The sequence below is a fragment of the Benincasa hispida genome, chromosome 11, assembly GCF_027475165.1.
Source record: "Benincasa hispida cultivar pf3 chromosome 11, pf3_genome.v1.1, whole genome shotgun sequence".
Lineage (NCBI taxonomy): Eukaryota > Viridiplantae > Streptophyta > Magnoliopsida > Cucurbitales > Cucurbitaceae > Benincasa > Benincasa hispida.
Window position 1 is genome coordinate 18,350,461 of NC_143488.1, and position 17,892 is coordinate 18,368,352.

At 32.9% G+C, this 17,892-nt stretch overlaps 1 long non-coding RNA gene across 1 annotated transcript; it reads right to left on the minus strand.

Moving 5' to 3' along the window:
• Positions 1–2,776: 2,776 nt before the first annotated feature.
• On the minus strand, positions 2,777–10,580 carry LOC150032455 (uncharacterized). Its single transcript, XR_016524215.1, has 3 exons — positions 10,361–10,580; positions 5,165–5,305; positions 2,777–2,975 (listed from the first exon to the last, which is right to left on the minus strand). It is a non-coding gene; the product is annotated as an uncharacterized LOC150032455 (long non-coding RNA).
• Between the last annotated feature and the right edge of the window lie 7,312 nt (positions 10,581–17,892).

Here is a 17,892-nt window from a genome sequence, read left to right on the forward strand (position 1 = left end):
TCGTGTTCTTCTCTCAGTTGCTGTTAATCAAGATTGGCCCTTACATCAATTGGATGTGAAAAATGCATTTATGAATGGTGATTTGAAAGAAGAGGTCTATATGAACCCACCTTAAGGTTTTGAAGCACGGTTTGGTAACCAGGTTTGCAAATTAAAGAAGTCTCTGTATGGCCTAAAGCAGTCTCCTAGAGCCTGGTTCAATAGGTTCACTACCTTTGTTAAGTCCCAAGAGTTTGTTCAAGGGCGTTTTGATCATACCTTGTTCACTAAGAGGTCGACACTAGGAAAAGTAGCTGTTTTGATTGTCTATGTTGACGATATTATCCTGTCAGGGGATGATTCAGCAGAGATTGGTAGGTTGAAACAAAGGATGGTAGATGAGTTCAAGATCAAAGATCTTGATGACTTGAGATATTTCCTTGGAATGGGATCTCTGTGTCTCAGAGGAATATACGCTAGACTTGTTGAGAGAAATTGGGATTACTGGGTGCAAACTTGCAGATTCGCTAGGAAAAGTCAATAACAATCTAGTAAAATTAGTAGAATCAGTAAAAGTCAATAACAATCTGGTAGACTTGTTGAGGAAAGATATCGACGTCTTGTGGGAAAGCTGATCTATCTTTCTCATACCAGGCCTAATATATCGTATGCGGTTAGTTTAGTCAGTCAGTTTATGCAGGCTCCTTATGAAAGACATATGGAGGCAATTACACGGATTCTGAGATATATGAAGTCTACGCCCGGAAAAGGCTTGGCATTCAGAAAACATGACAAAAGATGCATTGAGGCTTACACAGATTCAGACTAGGTTGGTTCTATTATTGATAGAAAGTCTACCTCGGGATATTGTATATTTGTGTGGGGAAATCTAGTTACCTGGCAGAGTAAGAACAAGGTGTCTGGCTAGAAGCAGTGCCGAAGCTTAATACAGAGCTATGAGCCTGGGAATTTGTAAAGAAATTTAGTTGAAAAAGGTTCTAGTAGATCTTCATCAGGAAAGTCATGACCCGATGAGACTTTATTGCGACAATAAGGTTGCTATTAATATTGCTAACAATCTTGTCCAACACGACAACACCAAACATGTTGAGATTGACCGACACTTCATCAAAGAGAAACTGGATAATGGTAGTATCTGCATTCCCTATGCTCTGTCCAGTCAACAGATTGCAGATGTCCTCACCAAAGGGTTATTGAGGCAGACATTTGACACCTGTGTTAGCAAGTTGGGTCTTATTGATATCTACGCCCCAACTTTAGGGGGAGTGTTGAAAAATGTTGTTTAGCCCTAAGGGGATTTTAGTCTTTTTACGTGGTGTCTACAGTCTAGGGTTTTTAACCTATGGCTATTTATATCTATACCTGTACTATGTAGTGTGTATCAAAAAATTAATAAAAAAAACTCTTATCTTGATTTTTTCTCCCTAGCCTAGGGTTTTCTACGTAACTTTGATGTTTTTTTTTCTACCCTTTAGTTTTTCAATACTTATAAATACCACTTATTTTGAATTCAAAAATAGAGAGTTATCATCATTTCTTAGTTTTCTTGTAAACAACAAATCTGTAAGCAATCTTCATTAAGTAAAAGATTTCAGATCTTCACGTGGACGTAGGCAGCCTTTCGAACCACGTAAACACTGTGTCTTTTTCTTCTTCCCTTATCTTTATTGTTTCAATTAAGTATTTCTTTACTGCAAATTGCGCACCAATCATTTACATTACAAATCGCATCGAGTAATCAAGTTATCAAGTCAATCGTGCATCGATTCATCGCTATCAAATAGGTCCGAGTACATCATTTTCACCTTCGAGTTGCACCTAGTATCGTTCAAGAATCATCGAACACGATCGAGTATTAACTCTGTTGTCATCGAGTTGCATCGAAAATTTAACAGAGACTAGTCAGACGAGAAGAGAATTCTGATCAAAAATCAAGTAGCAAGGAGTCGAGCGTCGAATTCCGAGTATCGAGGATTTGGCATAATCAATTTGAACCATTTCTTCATCTCTTCAACGGTGATCTTGAGTATTTGAGACTTGTGGAGGATCTTCAGCCCAACTGAGACATTATCATGAGATCGAGAGTTTGCATACCAAATGAGAGCAGGAATTCATGTTTTTTACGGGAGCAAGAGTGACTATGACAATATCGTATTTTTTTGGCATGTTCCATGTTTGGGTGAATGGTTTAGGGAACATATTCATATCTTTTATATATATATATATATCTTTAAATTTATAAATTTAACCTTACCGTCTTACGTGTATAGTGTTAAAATGGAGCATGTTCTAAAGCTACCTATCATTAGTCACTTTCCTGGACAAGTCAACAGTCAATCACATGTTAGTATTGCGAAAAAGCTTACACCCACCCAACTTGGTATGTTTAGGAGAACTGTCTTCACATGGTTTCTTGACATGGATTTAGTGTTCAACAGTCCATTACTACATCAACAGTTGATAAGGGAGGTCGTTGATGAGAAAGAGGATGTGATCTTGAGATTTGACGTGGGTGGTATGATCATCACATTCTCCAAAGAAGAATTCCTATTGGTAATTAGATTTTGGCAATCCCCAGAGGTAGTGGTTCAACACTAGGTGTCATCTACAATTCAGGCAAAGCACTTTCATTCGATCATCACTCTAGTTGAACCCAATTTTATCCCATAGTAACTTAGAAAATGCATTATATTTGATCTTCAATGTATGCAGACAAGATTGTTTATGTAGTGATAACGTTCACTACAACAATTTTTCTAACATCAACTGTTGGATATAATTATTGCGTGTCGTAGTCAAGTTTCAACGGTTGATGTTCTTGAAACCATTTTCAGCTCTCCAATAAAGACTTGCAGGTTGCAGCCACTTCTTGAAGTGCAACGACCAAAACAACATCCTCTTCGAGCACTAGAAAATGTTTGTATACCCCTCAAACTCGTCGGGATGTGGTTGTTGTAAAAGTCATCTTATGTTTTCTATATAAAAAAATAAATTAATGCATCTTGCTATGTACCCAAACATGTATACTTGTAACTAATGGAAAAATATATATAATAATTAATTTTAAAAAAACTCATGTACAAAAAGCATCCAACAGTACGAAAGATACACATACAAGAAGGTGTCGATTATGATGAAACCTTCAATCTCGTGATTAAGAAATCAACTGTTTGTATCATATTCTCCTTAGCAGCTCAAAATAAATGGCAACTCCGCCAACTTGATGTCAAGAAACCACCAGGTTTTGTTGACCCTTCTCAACCAACTGTTGTTTGCAAGTTATACAAATCATTGTATGGTCTAAAATTGGCATCCGCGCTTGGTTTGATTGTTTCACTTCCCATCTATTGACACTTGGTTTTGTAGCATCTATGATAGATTCATCTCTCTTTGTTCAAAGTGATGGCAACTCTCTTATTTATCTGCTTTTATACGTCGACGACATAATTGTTACTGGAAATGCTCCAAATTATATTGATTGTCTTATCTCACAGTTGAAGCATCAGCTTAAAATGACTGATTTGGGTCTTTTATGTTATTTCCTAGGACTAGAATTATCACAAACTGATAGAGGAATATTTGTCCGTCAAGCCAAATATATTAGAAATTTGTTGCAACGTTATGGTATGATAAAAGTAAAACACAGTATCGCTCCATTGGCATTAACTCATTCCTCAGATACTAGTCAATCTTGTTCTATTGATGATGCTTGAAGTTGTTGGGCCTTAATTGGTGCTCTTCAATATCTAACGTTTAGTAGACCTGATATTAGTTATGTTGTCAGCAAATTTCTCAATATGTGCATACTCCTCATGATTCTCACTTAATTGCTACAAAAAGAATGCTTAGATATCTTACTGGCACCCAGTCTTGGGATATTTTTCAAGAAGTCAGACAAAAATTTTCTGTCTATGTGCTTACACAGACTCTAATTGGGCTGGTGATCCTGTGGATAGAAGATCTACCTCTAGCTTTGTTATTTTTCTAGGATCAAATCCAATTTCATGGGGAGCTAAGAAACAGTTTACAGTGTCTGGGAGCTCTATTGAAGTCGAATATCGGGCTTTAGCATCTACAGTTGCTAAATTAAGTTGGCTCCGATAAGTTCTTAAGAATCTTTGTGTTTTTAGTTCTCAAGCACCTTTACTACTTTTTGACAATGTTTCTGCTATACAACTGTCTCGAAATCCTATTTTTATGGTTGTACGAAACATATTGAGATAGATTTCTATTTTATTCGAGAGCGTGTTGTTCGTTGAGACATTGATTTGCAGTATATTTTTACTGAAAATCGGTTGGTAGACTTGTTTACAAAGCCTCACACTGATACTCGATTGCACTTTTTTTTTTTTTTCCAAACTTCTACCTTGTACACACTTCATTAAAATGAGGAGAACCCTCTCTTTCTAAATGAGAGATTTATCGAAATCTACTTTAGTCTCATAAGTCTACAAACTTTAAAAAAAGAAACAAAATAAATTTTAAATGGTTCACTATTTTCTTTGCTAAAATAAAATTGGAGTAAATATTTTTTTTAAAAAAAGGAAAGTACTGTTCCTTTATGGATTTTTGTTATTAAAGATCCATAAATATATGAAATTTTCCATTATTTAAAATTCTACTTAAAAGTGGGGTTGAGTAATGTTCTCTTTTTGGACTTTATTAAGTTCTTTAGATACATGAAATTTTGCCATCAAACATCGACGACGGTAATTAGAAATATCAAAGTTTGATGTTATAATATTTTTGAGGTGTAGGAAATTCAAAATAAGTTTTCAATCTTCTTCATAGCTCTGATGCCACTTATTATTATTAGTTCATATTTTATTTCTAAAATGTGAGCTAATAGGCATGGAACATTTTAAAAACAAAGCAAAATAACATTTTATGGATCTTTTTAATTTTTTTAGTTGAATAATAAAAGATGAATTGGTAACCGTTTTTATGGGGATTGTAGGATGTTAACACCTTTCCTACACACAAATGAGTCCCGAACTCAAATTTGAATTTATATAGACCAATAGTTTTAAAAAATTAAGTGACCTCATGGTAATGTGGTAGTGGTCTTCTATACAGTCAACTAGCATCCTTATGAATATATAATATAACATACATGAACATTATATGCATGAACAAATTCATGTGATACAAAATAGAGTCTTACCTTAACCCATTCGTCAAACACAGCCTTCTCACAGTTTAACGTCATTGTCTCATCATTCCAGCTGAACCCACTCACACGTAGTAATTCAGTCAATGCATTATACTTCGCCTTTGTTCGGATGATGTTGCACTTGAAGTCATCCTATATGTGCAAAAATAAATAAATAAATAAAAATAAAACAAAGACAAAAACAAAACAAAAATATGAAGCCATACAATATATACATCCAAAACAGTATATGAAGTAACATATGTAATTTAAACCATGAACAGTATCCAATATAAACCAGCCAACCGATTGCACAAATTCAGAAATACTCAAATACAGTCTACAAAAAATACAAATATATCTATAAGCGTACAATACAATGTGCTATCAAACATCATAAGCTAACTATTATCATGTCGCTAGTTGTTGAACATTTCATGTGCAAGATCTTGTCTCCACATAGTCCACTCATATGAAGTCTCAATTAAATTAATGGAAGATCCATCAGTATCCTCATCACCAACGACGTCCTCATCCCGAAAGTCGGTGTCTTCCAATGGATCACTAGACATCTCTCTCTAAATAAAATTATGGAGCATACAACATGCTGTGATGATCCTACATTGTGTGGCTATGATGTAAAAGCAAGGACTCCTAATGATTGCCCAATGCATCTTTAGAAGACCAAAACAATGTCCTATAACATTCCTTGCTGCAGAATGTGTCATATTGAAAATTCTTTAGGTGTGGTCAAACAGGGCACCTTTCTAACTATTGTCCTCAAAGGAAGAACCTAACAATTCAAGAGGAACATGAGGATGAAGAAGATGAGGACTACTTCGAAGAAGACATCAATGTGGCCCAACCGTATGAGGGAGGTAATATTTCTTGTGTAATCCAAAAGGTCCTCTTGACTTTGGTAACCGAAATGAACCGACAAAGACACAAATTGTTTACAACCCATTCTACCATCAATGGGAAGGTGTGCAACGTTATTATTGATAGTGTGGTAGCTCGGAGAACATGGTGTCTAAGAAGCTTGTGCAACATCTCAAGTTAAAAGTTGACCCATATCCTCCTATAAAGTAAGATGGATTAAAAAGGGTGGAGAGGTTGTTGTTAATGAACTTTGTACGGTTCCATTGTCAATTGGAACACATTACAAAGATCAAACCATATGCGATGTCCTAGATATGGACGCTTGTCACATTCTACTTGGAAGATCTTGGCAATATGATAATCATATCAAACACAATGGCAATGCCAAAACATATGATTTCAAATGGATGAGTAAAAAAGTGATCCTTGTACCTATCGATTTAAAAACTCCTATAAGCAAACAAACCATCAAGGAGAAGCACAAGGCAAATTTATTTTCTATCCTACCTTATAAACAAGCTTGGACAAATGCAAATACATTTAAACTAGCTTTGTTTGTCCATGTCAAACCCAAAGTCTTATTACCAACCCCTATGGACAGCAAAGTCCAAAACCTTTTAGACAAGTTTCCTTCCATTACTAAGGTCCCAAGTGACTTACCTCCACTCCGAGACATTTAACATAACATAGATTTCATTTTCGGATCTTCTTTACCTCACTTGCCCCATTACCGAATGAGCCTAGTGAGTATCAAGCCCTCCACACCATTATCCAAAATCTTTTACAAAAGAAACATATTTAACTTAATCTTAGCCCTTGTGTTGTCCAACTCTTTTAGCTCCTAAAAAAGATGGTAGTTGGTGCTTATGCATAGATAATCGTGCGGTCAATAGGATAACAATCAAATATAGATTTTCAATCCCAAGAAATTTAGACCTACTTGACCAATTAGCCAAAGCGAGATTTACATAGTAGATACTACCAAATACGAATTAGACTAGGGGATAAGTAGAAAACAACATTCAAAACTAACTAAGGATTATTTAAGTGGCTTGTAATGCCCTTCGGGCTATCAAATGCACCTAGCACCTTTATAAGACTTATGAATCAAATATTTTTACCTTGCCTCAACAAATTTGTGGTCATTTACTTTGATGACATCCTAATTTATAATAAAACTATCAATGACCACCTTACACACCTCCAAGAAGTATTATCTATCCTTGAATCTAATACTCTATACATCAATCCTAAGAAATGTGTCTTCTTATGCAGCAACATCAAATTTCATGGCTTCATAATTGGATAAGAAGATGTCCAAGCGGATTCTCAAAAAATTGCATAAGTCAAAGAATGGTCATTCCCTATATCGATTAAAGAGGTGCAATCTTTCCTTGGTTTAGCATCATTTTACTGCAAATTTATTAAGAATTTTAGCTCCATAGCCACCCTTTTAATTCATTATCTAAATAAAGATAAATTTGCATTGTCTAAAGAGACTTTGGATAGTTTTTAATGCTTTAAAAGACAAGCTAGCCAACCCACCGATTTTAGCCCTCCTGGATTTTACTAAAATATTTGAAGTAGCTATGGATGCAAGTTTTATTGGCATAGGGGTTGTCCTCTCCTAAGAATCACATCTTTAGAGTTTTTTAGTGAAAATTTAAGCGAGGCTAGACAAAAGTGGTCCGCCTATGAACAGAAACTTTATGCACTGGTAAGAGCCCTCCATCAATGGGTGTTAGAGTTGATTCCCGAAATCTCATAAGGTCCTGTAGTTTGTAATTGTATTGTACAAAGGATTTATTTATTTAATAAAATATGAGATTTTTTATTTGACAATTAGTAGCATTAAACCCACAAACCAATAAACATCAAAGCTTATCATCTGTAGTTAAACATGTAGTAGATGGATAAGGTTGGATACCTTATCCTGGTTACACTACGAAAACGGACCGCTTTGTAAATATTACAATTATTGTAAAGTGCTATAAATTATCTGACGCTAATCATTCATGTGAAGACATGTGAGCGGGGGTTTTCTATACAAAGGAGTTTGTATAAGACTAGACCACGAAATGACTAGTCTCATTATATAACACCGTTTATAATAGAGACTTACATTTCACCAGAATGACCATAGAAGACATGAATTGGATCCTAAGTGAGCTGTGAACTTCTGCCTATAAAGGCAGTCTTTTGATTTGTATAAGTGAGAGTGATCAGATCGCCAACTCAATAAGCCTACCATTTTGAAGATTCGTCTGATTGGGGAGCTAGGAACATAAATACACAAGACGGAATACGCTCCTTTTCCAATGTTGGGGAAAGTAGATAAATTGCTCCCTTAAGGGCCGATTCCGGGGTTTGACCAATGTGGTGCCACACCATCTCCTGACTCGAGAGGGGTTTGGTCATAGTTGAACTATGACTTATTATTCATTAAAGGAATCAGTGGTACTTAAGGGTTTAGATGTACCTATTTTGGCCCAGTTATACTTACAGGCAATTTGTGAAGGGTCATCGTACTGTTGATTGGTTATATTCCAATGGACACATAAATATATTTGTAATGCGAAGAGTGCAACTGTCGGTCTTTAGTGAAGTGCTTGATAGTTAATGGATGTTGAATAATTTAATTAAAAGAGTTTAATTAATTATTCAAGTATCATTGGAGCTTCAATCTATAGGTTCATGAGGTCCCCTCTATAGCTATATGGGAATTTAATGAGGATCAATTTTGGATTAATTTGAACTGTTCCAATTAATTGAGGGAATTAATTACATGTGATATAATTAATTTTTTACTTAATTATATATAATATATTTGATACATTATTTGAGAGAAAATAAATATTTGAATTTGATTTAAATATTAATTATGTGAATTGGATTCATATAATTAAGTTTAGTATAAATAAGAATTATATTAAATATCATGCATTGTTTGAGAGAATGAAAACTATAGGTTATATTGTATTTGATACAATATTAAACTATAGGTTATGTGTTATATTTGATATAAAATATAGTTTAATATATATTATATGATAATGTAGTTATCATGTAAATATATATTAAATGGTTTTTTAAATAATTTTTAATTTATTTTGAAAATAATTTTTGTAGGAAGTTGTAACTTTCTCCCCCTATTTCTCTCTATTAATGTGTGTATGTGGTGGTGTGGAATGAGTGCTTTCCCAATTCCAAAAAGACAAAGTTTTTCTTTGGAAAAACACAATTTTCCACTCAATCTCTTCCTCTCTTCCAAAAATCTAAGTGACAACAAGGATTCTCATCCCAAAAGAGAATACAGGATATTCTTATTGTGGTGGTGTTCATTTGGATCACTTTTCCATTCATAATTGTTCGTGACAAACTGAAGAAAATAATTGGTTTTTAAGAAGAAAGGTTCTTCAAGGGTAAGTTTTTTCTCACCCTAATTCTCTCTTCTTCAATTATGATTGCATGTTGTAAATTTGTGACTATGCATAATGTTTGTATTCTGTATTTTTTATTATGTGAAAATAAAACTTGGATCAATCTCCATGCTTCTGCTCAAAGACATTCACGGGTTCCTTCAATGGGAACATTATCTTATAGGCAAAAAATTTGTTTTAATAATCGATCACTATTCCTTGAAATTCCTTCATTGTCAAAAATGCATAAACCGAGTGCATGGTAGATTGATTTCTTTTATACAAAAAAATCGATTTATCAACAAGCATACCTCCAGAATTACTAACAAAGTGGTTGATGCCTTGAGTAGAAAGTCATCCCTCCTTACCATGCTTTAAAGTAACATTATTGCCTTTGACTACCTACTGAATTGTTATAAGAATGACTCTCTGATTTCCATGATATTTGGCACAAATATTTCTCTAATTCTCCTACTAAGAACTACCACCTTTTGGATGGTTTTTTATTTTATGGTAATAGGTTATGCATCTCACAAGGATATTTACAAGAGGCTATCATCCTAGAAGCCCATTCGGGCGACCTAGTAGCTCATTTGATTCGTGACAAAACCTATGAAACCCTTGTCACACGTTTTTTCTGGCCTCAACTTCGAAAAGATGTAAACAATGTAGTCAAAAGATGCTTCACTTGCCAAACATTCAAAGGTCACACCCAAAACATCAGTTTGTATACTCCTCTTCTAATCTCGACTAACATTTAGGAGGACTTATCAATTGATTTTATATTAAGGTTGCCCAGTGATGAAGTTAACAATAAGCAATTGTGGATCTAAACATTCTAATTACATCAATTTTAAGGGAAAAACATGCATGTTTAAGAGAAAAAAGAAATAGGGTTTTAGCATACAACCTTTGTAGTTACCACCAAATTACTTGAATTCTCCACATAAATCTTCTTCTTTTTTATGCTAGACCACCACCTAAGTCTTCTCTACTATTCTCAGCCTTAGATTGAGTTGTAGAGCTCAAATTGAGATGAATTTGGTGTGATTTTATGAGTTGGAAAGAAAGGAAAAACCAGAGAATTTTTCCTTCCGATTTTTAGTTTGCATGAACTCATAATTGAAGATAGAAACTCAATATATGGTGAACTATCATGTTGCTAGAAATGAAGGAAGATCAACCACTCAATCTTCCATTAAAGGTTGAGTGCATGAGGTGGTAATCAAATGGATTTTTATGGGATTTTCCCACTACCCATTTGATTTATATTATTATTAAAATTAATTAATATAAAATATGTTTAAAAACTGAAATTTAAATCAATTTCAATTTTAAATAAATTTAATAATTTTTTAATTTCACAAATTCAAAATTTTAATTAATTAATTTCTTAATTTTAAATTTCATAAATTCAAAATTTAATAATTTTAATTGAAATATTAATTAAACTAATTTAATTAATTACATTTAATATCAAATATTAAATTAATAAAACATTTTATCAAATATTTAAATCATATTTAAATATTATTAACTCTTTAAAGCCACAATGTTTAATTCATTAATTAAACATTTATATCAAATATAATATTCCAAACCCTAAGCCGAGTTTGAACATCTCAAATCTCTCAATACGCTATTCTAAGGTTTAATCCTTAGTAGAGGGACCTAATGAACCTACAGAGCATGAGCTCTAACGATTTGAGACTAATTGGCTAAACTCTTTAAACCAAATTAATCAATATTCGTTAACTACCGGGACATACCACTATAGCTTAGTAGTTGCATTCTCCTCACTATAGATATATTTCTGTCCACTTGTTTTAACCATAATTAATAAGTCGATCCTTCACAGGTCTTCATATTTACAGCTAGGTCAAAATTATCGTTTTACCCATGTAATACATCTTGCTTCTTAAGTCTCCACTAATTCTCTATTGAGCAATTGGTTTATAGTCCAACTAATAAACCGAGTTCCTCTCTGCCACGAGAGGGCGGGACCCCTTTGTTCAAGACCAGGAGTCAGTACTCTAAGGGAACAACCTATATGTTGACTCTAAGATGGATAGGAGTGAATTTCATATTGCAAGACTATGTTCCGAGTTATCTATCCGGTCTTACCCCTCAAATGGGAGGCTTATTGAGAGATGATGTTGAACTACTTTCACCTATGCAGATTAAAGGATAATCCCAAATAAACAGGAGTTCATAGTTAGTTTAGGATTAAGATCAAGTTACCTTAGGTCATCGAATTGAAATAATCAGTTTTAACAGTAAATGGTCGTTATAAAGAAAAGTGACTATTTCGTGGTCTGGTCTTTATGCAAATGTCTTTTTGCGTAGAATGCCCCCACTCGCATGTCTCCATATGAACGACTTTGGGATCACATCACTTGTATCAATATACAAAGTGGGTCACATCTATAGTGTCCCCAGGATAAGGTACCTAACTTTATCCATATACTTACAGACCTTTTTATATACTAAAACTTGACCCTCTTTTATGTCTCTACATAAAGTTTAAGTATTCGTGTTATAGCCATGGGTTAATTTATTGGATTTAGTAATGAATGCATTTCAACAACATCTTCAATAATAACTTTATTGTGAATAGAATATGTTTAATGTTTACAAACTACGAGTTTAGGACCTTCCCAACACCCAGGACGCAAAGGGGGTTTGATTCTATATTTGTTGTTGTGGATAGGTTTAGCAAAATAGTTCCTCTCGTACCTTGTAAAAAACATATGATGTTTTGAACATTACCAATCTTTTCTTTCGAGACATTTTCAAGCTTCATGGAATTCCAAAGATAATTGTATCTGATAGAAACGTCAAGTTTATGCGTGTTTTTTTTTTTTTGAAAATGTTTGTGAAAATGTTTTGGCACTAACCTCAAATTTAGCTCTTCAAGCCACCCACAAACATACGGTCAAATAGAAGTTACAAACCAAACATTGGGTAATATGTTTCGATGTCTAAGTGTAAATCAACCAAAACAGTGGGACACTAACCTTGCACAAGTGAAGTTTGCTTACAATAATATGCAGAATAGATCAATAGGAAAGTGTCCATTTGAGATTGTATACACTAGACCCCCTCGTTTGACTTTTGATCTCACAACTCTTCCTTCTAATGTAGATATTAGTGAAGAAGCTAAACAACATGCTAAACATATTCAAGAGCTACACTCGAAAGTCATTGGCTACCTAGAGAAAGCAACCTCTACATACAAAGCTCAAATGGATATTCATAAAAGGCATGTTTCATTCAAATCGGGTAATTTTTTAATGATATATCTTTGAAAGTACCACTTTCCAAAAGGAACCTACAACAAACTTAATGACAAAAAATTCGGACCATTTGCTATCCTTGAGAAACTCAATGATAATGCTTACAAGATCAACCTCTGAACTTCATTCAACATAAGCAATACTTTCAATATTGCAAACATCTTCTCTTATCAAGCTTTGGATGAGTTCAAGTTTTCAACTTAAAACTTGAGGACGAGTTTAATTTTAAGGGGGTTGAGATGATGTAAGGATATTAAGGGTATTTTAAGTATTTCTTGTAAAAAGGGTATTTTGGGTATTTCTTGAAAAATGACAGATTGTATTCTCTTTTTAAATTCAGTTTTAATTTTAGAATAGGTGTGACAAAACCCTTCTCCTTTGGGTCTATTTAAAGGAGGTTAGGTTAGTTAGTTAATTAGGTGTGTATAAGCACTTTTCCTTTGGGCCTATTTAAAGGGAACTTATCACTCTTCTTAAATCAAATAAAACTTCAGCTCCAAGATTCTTCCAAGATTTATCCAAGACTCTCTAGTCTTCACCACTTTCTTTGTTGAATGGATATTTGTAATGCATAGTAGAATAAGAGAAAAAATCTAAAAATATATTACATTTTTAAAATATTTGCAAATATGGATGAGTTAACTAGTTAATCTTTGATTTTTTTTTTTAATTTCCAATTTCGCCCTCCCTTGTCTTATTTTGTTGTACAACTTTTTTTTAGTCTTTTTATTTTTTTTCTCTTCTTTGATTTTTGCTTCTTCCCTCCCTATTTTCATTTTTTCATTTTATTTTCTTTCTTAGTTTTTGATTTTTCTCTTTTTTTTTTTTTATTCTTTCCTTTATTTTTTTATTTTCTTTCATTTCCTTCTTTTTTCTTTCTTTATTTTTCATTTTTTTCATTTTCTTTTCTTTCTTCAGTTTTTGATAATTCTTTTTTTTATTTTCTTTCTTCAGCTCTTACTTATTCCTTTTTTTAATTTTTATTTTCTTTCATTTCTCCGATTTTTTGCTTCTTCTCTTTCTTTTTCTTTTTCTTTTTTAGTTTTTCTTTCATTTTTCCAGTTTTTGCTTCCTTTTTTCTATTTAATTTTCTTTCATTTTCTTTAGTTTTTGCTTCTTCTCTTTCTCTTACTTTTAAAATTTTTCTTTCTTTTATTTGAATTTTTTTTTCTTCCCATTTTTTTCACAAGAATTTTGAGGCTGAGTTCCATAAGCATGACTTGAAAATATTCAATTCATAAGTGACTTAACACCAACAAGCCAATCATCAAGTTTGATTATTATAACAAATTATAAGTATAAATAGCAAATGAAAGTCCATAAGTGATAGCCACTAATATTTTCTATCATTGATAGCTTAATCTTTGATTATATTTTCGTAGTTAATAGTCACTTGTAGAAATCTATCATTGATAGCTAACTTAGTGAATTTAATTAATAAAGTTGAATCTCGAACTAAAATATAAGTGGAATGCCTAGAAGTTATCACTAATAGAATGTTTATCAGTGATAGAAGTTATCATCGAAAAGAAAAGAGACTTATAAATGTTTGGGAAGGACAAGAAAGGGGCAAAAAGGTGTTCAGTAGTTATGATTGATAGAAGCTACTACTAATAGCATGTTACCAGTGATAGGAGCTAATACTGATGATAGTAGTTATCTGATAACACGTTATCGGTGATAGAAGCTACCACTGATAGCACGTTATCAGTGATAGCGTACTATCAGTGATAGAGAACTATCACTGATAACATGGTATCAGTGAGATCGTTGATAGCATCTTCTTAATGATGTTATCAATGAAAGAAGCTATCACTAATAACCACAATATGAGTGATGTTAGTGATATCTATGATAAAATTCAAGTGATATCTATATATCGAGTTTCTTTCAAAGGTGATAACCAGTTATAGAAATCTATCATTAATAGCCTTAAGTGTTAATATTTCAAGGTTGATTCTAATTGATGAAAGTTGTTGGTCTTCTTTCAAAGTTGATCACTATTTATAAATCTATCATTGATAGCCACTGATAGTCTTAAGTATAAATATTTCAACGTTGATTCCAATTGATGAAAGTGAATCAATGATAGCTAATAATAATTGATAGTAAATTAAAAGTTAATATTTCAAGATTGTATTAATTTTTCTAAAATTGAAAGCTATCGCTAATAGCAACTATCATCGATAGCAATTGATAGAAGCTATCAACGATAACAGCTGATAGAACCTATCAGTGATCATCAATGATAACTGCTATCAGTGATAGCTTTTAATTTGAGAAAACCAGGAATGAGCGAAAAAAATGGTGACTAGACATGGGTTTTTTAGTCTTTTATCATTTTTTTATCTATATATACAATTATTTTATTCTTGTACTACATATTCTATTATTTTAGACTTAAGATCTATTTATGCAACTAGCCCTTGTTGAATTTCAATTTTAGTGAGTTATCTTTCGAATCTTGGCCTTAAGACTAGTTGCGCTTTTCAAAATCATTAAAAATAAATAAATAAAAATAAAAGCTTTTAATCATTCAAATCCATCATATCTTCTTAGACACTTAACTTGTTTATTCATTTTCTTTTCAACCAATGTCTTCCACTCTCTAAACTTGACCTTGAGCATAGAGACATGTAAGGTCAATTGAACCATCTCAGACATGTAAGGTCAATTGAACCATCTCCACATCTTTTATCGCGTAGAGACCATTCATTTTTTCTCCAACTAGATTTTTTCTTCTTTAATGACCTTAAAAGTGCCACCACAGCCTTGGTAATTCACATTCAATTGAGTCTAACGTGGTATCATATTTCTCTCTAGTTTAGGCACATGCCTCACGTTTTGAAGCAATTTTGCTGACCCATCATTGAATTTTAGTGAAACCAATCCAATTCTTCCAAATGTTGCTTCTGCTTGTTTCTCTTGTTTCTTCATTTGTTTTTCTGATTTTAGTACTCTGATTTTTTTTTTTCTCTGATTCATCTCTAAGCTTTGCCTTTTTTAAAAAAATTTTAGATCTCCACTTCTTTCTTCCCAAATTTCAGATTTCCAGTGATAGGTTTCAAGGTTTGTAAAAATGTATTTATGTGCTTTATTTATGTTTGTTTTAGGATTTTTGTTGGACTCTTGGTGGATTTTTTTAGTACTTGTGTTGGTGGTTGTTTTAGATTTGTCTTGCTTTGTTTATTGAATGTATACACTAAATAATTATAAATACTCTTAGAATTTTTTTTCTTTGCTTGGTGATGGTTCTTTTTTGAGTTTTTTACTATAGTTTCTCAATTTTTGTAGATTATGGATAGCAATAGTGGACATCTTAGCCAAACTAGTCCTAGTTCTAGCTCTAGTCCTACTCTTCCTCATGTCGTTGCTAACACAATTGAAATTGGGAATTCAAGTAAACCACCACTACCTACTAAGAAGAGGCCTAGATCTACTAAGACAACCTCCACTGTATGAGATAACTTCATAAAGTTGGAAAAAAATAGTACTAGGTGCATGTGCAATTATTGTGGTAAATAGTATTGTTGTGATACTACTTCTTGTGGCACTAGCACATTATGGAAATACTTAAAAAATCAGTGTAAGAAGTATCCATATAAGGAGAAAGAAAAATAACAAACTATTTTGACTCTTAATAACAAACTATTTTGACTCTTCAACCTTCAAATGATGGAAAATGTGGTAGTAATTTTGTGACTACATTTTTTTAGTCAACAAGTATGTAGAGAAGCTTGTGCTAAGATATTAATTGTTGATGAATTGCCATTCAAATATAGAGAATGAGGGTTTGACATTTTTGCAGTGTGTCTTGTTCTAAGTTTGACCCTGCTTCAAGAGTAACAATTGCTAGAGACATCTATAACTTTATCTTGAGGAAAAAAAGAAGTTGAAATAATTTTTAGTTAGCAATTCTCAAAGGGTATGTCTTACAACTAACAAATGGACTTTATTGCAAAATGTTAACTACATGGTACTCATTGCACACTTCATTGATTCATAATGGATTTTGCATAAAAAAAAATTTGAACTTTTGTCAAGTTACTAACCATAAGGGTGAGACAATTGACAAGGTCATTGAGTTTTGTTTGTTGGAATAGGGGGTTGATAAAGTATTTTCCATAACTGTTGATAATGCAAGTTCAAACGATGGTGCTATTTCATATGTTAAGAAAAGACTTAGAACTTGGAAAACCTTAGTCTTGGAAGGTGAATCGTTACACATGAGATGTCTCACATAATTAACTTGATTGTGAATGATGGATTGAAAGAAATGCTTGGTTCCATCGCTAGTGTTCATAATGTTGTAAGGTATGTAAGATCCTCTCCTAAGAGATTGACAAAGTTTAAAGCTTGTGTGGAGCAAGAGAAAATAGAATGCAAAGCTCTTGTTTGTTTGGACGTGGCAACAAGATGGAATTCTACTTATCTTATGCTTGAGCATGCACTCAAATTTGATAAAGCTTTTCAAATATTAGAGGAAGAAGAGCTAGATTATCAGGACTATTTTGCTGAAGATGATCATGGAAAGAAGAGGGTAGGGCCACCGAGTAATTCTGATTGAAAAAATGTTAAAAGTGTTTGTCATGTTTTTGAAAAAATTTATGACTGCAAATTTTTACTTTCATGAGATGTGAGGTATTAATGAGCTTTGAACTCGTTGGAGCAAAGAACATAACTCTATTTTGCATACTATGGTTGTAAATATGGAGGTAAAGTATGACAAATATTGGGTTTCATTTGAAAAGATAAATAAGCGTGTATTTCTAACTGGTGCTTGACCATCGTTACAAATTGGATTATGATGCTTTTTCTTTAAAAGTGTTTATGATGCTATGATTAAAGCTCTTGCTGATGGGATTGAAGCTTATTTGATGCATTTGTATAATTTTTACAAATCACAAGTTGATGGCTTTGGTGATGATTTGAGTGTCCAAATTTGTGTTTATGAACAAGTTGAATCAAGTGATAGTTCAAGACTATTGAGTTCAGGAATTATTTTTGAAACTGAACCGAGTGGTCTTGTATTATTATGATACAAAAGAAGAAAACAAGAAAAGCATACTTTAGAATTGAGAAGTGATGTGGATCGATATTTGTCTGACCCTTGTGAAGAGCTAAGTGACATTTTGATGTTCTGGGT